Below are 4464 nucleotides of genomic sequence, written 5' to 3' on the forward strand. Positions count from 1 at the left end.
TTATTTCGATCCCTCTCTGCAATTCGCTGCTCCCCTCACTCTCTCTCGCCAAAACTGGCCAGCGGCGCCGCCCTCCTCCTCTCATCCTCGTTCGAGCTCTCTCGCCGCCTCCCTCCCTCTATCGTTGCCAAAACCTGTGTCGAGCCCTCCCTCCCTCTTTCGTCGCCAAAAGCAGCACCGCCCGCCCTCCCTCTCTCTCGCCAAAACCAGCGCCGTCCATCTACTCTCGTCGTCGTCGTTAGAGCTCTCTCGCCGCCTCCCTCCCTGTCTTGTCGCCAAAACTAGGGCGCCCTCACTCCCTCTCTCGTCTCCAAAACCATCGTCGCCCTCCTCCTCGTGTCGTCGTCGTCATCGTCGGAGCTCTCTCGCCACCTCCTCCTCTCCCCTAAAAACCCTGATTCGAGCTCCTCCTCCTCCTTCAGTAGTAGACCGACCGCTCGATTGGACCGCCGCTCAAAGCTCTGTCGCTCCCTCCTCCTCTTCGGTGAAAACCCTAACCCTAATCCCCCTTTCCATCAAAAACCTAATCGCCACTTAATTTGGCCTTCTCCTCCACTTAATCGGAGTTCGACCCAGAAGCCTGGATTCATTAATTGGTATCTTATTCTAAGAGTGAGTATTTTATTTCCTATTTTTATTCATTTTCCTGGGTTTTTTCATTAATTTATGTTTTATTTGTTTTTATTATGGGAATGTATATGTGTAGATTGATGAGGATTCAGGGAGTGATATGATCCGAAAGCGATATCGCTAGTTGGGTATGTTTTAAATCTAATTTAACTTGTAAATTTCTTTTCTCAAGAGAAAATATATAGAAGTTTATTTGTTCACAAATTAATCACAATGCTGTTTATTATTATTATTATTATTATTATTATTATTTTATTATTATTATTATTATTATTTTGCTTATCGAGCTCTTTGTAAAATTTCTGCAGCATTGCAGCTTCATCCAGATAAGAACAGGCATCCAAAAGCCGAAGTGGCATTCAAGCTTATTTCAGAGGTGGATATTTTAATTTTCTTTTCTTAAATGTTTTTTTTTTGTGCAACATTAGAGTTCTGTTGTGAGAATTATGTATTTGTGTATAGTTCATTTTCACGAGGATGAGGACAGCTTTTCACTCAATTTTAATTTCTTATTTGTGTATAGTCCATTTCCCCCTTTTGATTGTAAATGGCTCTACACATGATCAATTCTTGATTGAAAACATGTGGAATACTACTTCCTTTAGTATCAATTGAATACCTTTGATTTAAACTGCACCAATTTTGTATAATGGCACTATCATTGTACAGTTAACCCCTTTCAAGGAAATATTACATCATTGCCAGTCAACGCGTTGCAACGAAAGTCAACGTTCGAGGATCCAAAATCCACACCATCAACGTTTGACGATTCGAAACCCTAAGGGTCAACGCCGGTCAACGCGTAACCCTAGGTCAACGCCAGTCAACGCGTTGCAACCAAAGTCAACGTTCGACGATTCGAAACCCTGAGGGTGAACGCCGGTCAACGCGTAACCCTAGGTCAACGCTAGTCAATGCGTTGCAACAAAAGTCAACGTTTGACGATTCGAAACCCTGAGGGTCAACGCCGGTCAATGCGTAACCCTAGGTCAATGCCAGTCAACGCGTTGCAACGAAAGTCAACGTTCGAGGATCCAAAATCCACACCAATCAACGTTCAACAATTCAAAACCCTAGGGTCAACGCCGGTCAACGCGTAATCCTAGGTCAACGCCGGTCAACGCGTTGCGACAAAAAGTCAACACACGGCGATCCAAAACCCTAAGTCAACACGATGTGACGGAGGTAGTTCAAAGTCAACACCAATGACACGAGCCAAACTCAATTCATCAGCTGCAAATTCAAGACTCCGACGACGGCCAAGCGATAAACGCAGCGCCAGAAGAACCTCGGCTATTCGTCAAAGCATCGAATAGATCGAAAATCGAAAGAGTCAAGAGTTGAAGCTAACTACGCCGACTGAAGGCCAGATCAATCACATCCAAAGTATTCCAGCCTCTTCTATAAAAGAAACGAGTCAGGAACACTTTGGAGGGGGTATCTGTAGGCATCAAAAATTGCCTATAGTTCTCCACAACCGGTTCAGTGTTAACGAACGACGATGAACGTCACCATCCGATCCACATGAGCCTAATCGACGTCGACGAACGACTGAAGTGAATCGACGAGTTACATGAGCGGATAGGACTTCGGAATCACGAAGACCCGGACCAATCGGGAAGCCCGGCACTGTTCACAAAAAGGACAACGCCCTTCATGCCTCGACCACTCTACAGATAATCCAACCACCAGAGCGGATCGAACTCTTCGTCAAGCATCCGACGCACCCGGAATCACTCAAATCCGAGTTCGTACGAAGAATCTACGGGGAAACAACCAAAACGCACCTACGGACGTCTCGGAATCCCGAAACACCCCCAGGGGTGTCTCAGAAATTCCGAGACACCCCAGGGGTGTCTCGGAATTTCTGAGACACCCTAGGGTGTCTCGGATTTTCCGAGACACCCCTAGGGGTGTCTCGGATTTCTAGAGACACCCTAGGGTGTCTAGGCACCCTAGGGGCTCCCCCTAGCCTATAAATAGCCCCCCTTACCTCATTTGGAAAGATCGGGATTTTTGGAGAGCCTTGGCGAAGCCCTGCTGCAGCAAAGAGTGGTCGAGCGCTTCAACCAAGGAGGAGAGGTCTACATCAGTCTTCATCACCCATTCCCCGTCTGTTCCTTAGTATTAGCCCTTGGCGTTAATACTAAGAAGAGCTCATATCTCGCTTTAGCCGAGATAGACGCTTATAGCTTCTAGATCTCACGCGGATCGACGAAGCTCTGTCCGATATTTCTGGATCAGAAGTTTCTAGATCTCACGCGGATCGACGAAGCTCTGTCCGATTTATCCGGACCAGATCTGATTGCCCCGGTGGTCCACGGATATTGACGTCCCCGTCACAGGCCAAAGACCCACGCAAGCGAGACCGCACCAAAACGGGATCTCGTGTTTATTTTCGAAAAGTTGTAATCTTTGTTTTGTTGCACGAGGAGGTCTTATAAAAAGACCGACTTTTTATCGATTCTTGTTGTAACGCTTGAAGTTGTAACAGATTCAAAAGCAATGAAAACAGCAACTTTCCCCGAAAACAATAGGATTAAATATTCATATGTTATTTTTTTTAGATTAGATAAAATTAAAGATACTTGTTGGAATTATAAGAAGAGATAAACCCATTCTAATTTAGTCTTAAAATAATAAATGATACATGTCCTTGTTTTATGTGCTTAGGATGCGTTATTTAGTGCCTTTAAGGGGTTGTTTGGTTTGTGGATTAATCATATGATGCATGTAATACAGTTTAAAATTCATAATTAAATTCGTGATTCGTGTTTGTTTGTGATGGATATTAAAGAATTAGCATGATAGATAACTTTTAATTAAATTTTGTTTGGTTATACGTGAATTTTATTAAGAATATATGACCAAAATCACAAATTTAACTGAAATCAACATGATTTTAGAGAATTATAATTGATATGTTTATCTTATGTGGCATCCGCACATCTCTATATAGAAAATGAGAAACAAACCATGTGCCAAAAATTCATGCTTTTTAACCGCTCGGTCCTATTATTTTAATGCAGGGATGTAAAACGCATAGAAAGAAACCGCCCTTGGGAGATGTTCGCTAATTTCTCATTATATAAAGCAAGGATTTGACCTCTACGTATTTTTCCCCCCTCTCTCTTTTAACGAAAGAAGAGTATGCTTCGGCCCGCTCGTTGGAGTTCACCCTGTAATCAAAATTTTCTAATAATATTTCAATAGTTCACTTTTCCAGCTACATAGTCTAAATTAGGGAACTTGTTTACTTGCACGTCAAATCTACCGGCGCTTCATCTCACTTTTGTCTATGCACCAATATTTTTTTTTAATTATAACCAGCACTGTGGGCCTATAACTAAGGACGTACCAATTTTGGGCCGACGTTGGAAGATAAATAATATCGCATCTGGCCCATTAACCAACTTCCTCGATTGAAAGGATGGCGGAGGAATGGTGGTCCGTCAATTTACTAAGGAGGTGGTCCACCCATTTGCAATCGAACAAAGATTTTGATTAGTTAGACCATAGAAATTAGAGTTATTTGCACCTTAGCACCTCAAAGTTTACATAATTGTTAACTTTGATGCCCCAAAGTTTTTTTCCGACTCTTTGATACTCCAAAGTTTATACTTTTTTTTTGAACTTTGACACTTAAAAGTTTTTTCCTTTACATTTTGATACGTCAAATAACCTTTTTGAACTTTGATACCTCCAAATTCTTATCTTTGACACTTTGATACCTAAAGTTTTGGGTATCAAAGCTAAAAAATTCTGATTATTGTCCAAAGTTAAAGAGGGTTTTTTTTTTTTTTTTTTTTTTTTTTGTTTTTTTTTGTTATTTTT

General features: G+C 42.1%; 1 long non-coding RNA gene across 3 annotated transcripts in view; it reads left to right on the forward strand.

Annotated features, from left to right (window-relative positions):
- The window catches only part of LOC109849437, a 16772-nt gene continuing 12308 nt past the window's right edge, over nt 1-4464 (forward strand). The window contains exons 1-3 of one of the 3 annotated variants that reach the window (XR_002249094.1): nt 1-612; nt 707-758; nt 939-1006. This is a non-coding gene — a long non-coding RNA (uncharacterized LOC109849437). The remainder of the gene's footprint in view (nt 613-706; nt 759-938; nt 1007-4464) is intronic. The other 2 variants (XR_002249095.1, XR_002249093.1) reach the window with 2 other exon arrangements.

The sequence above is a fragment of the Asparagus officinalis genome, chromosome 7, assembly GCF_001876935.1.
Source record: "Asparagus officinalis chromosome 7, Aspof.V1, whole genome shotgun sequence".
NCBI lineage: Eukaryota > Viridiplantae > Streptophyta > Magnoliopsida > Asparagales > Asparagaceae > Asparagus > Asparagus officinalis.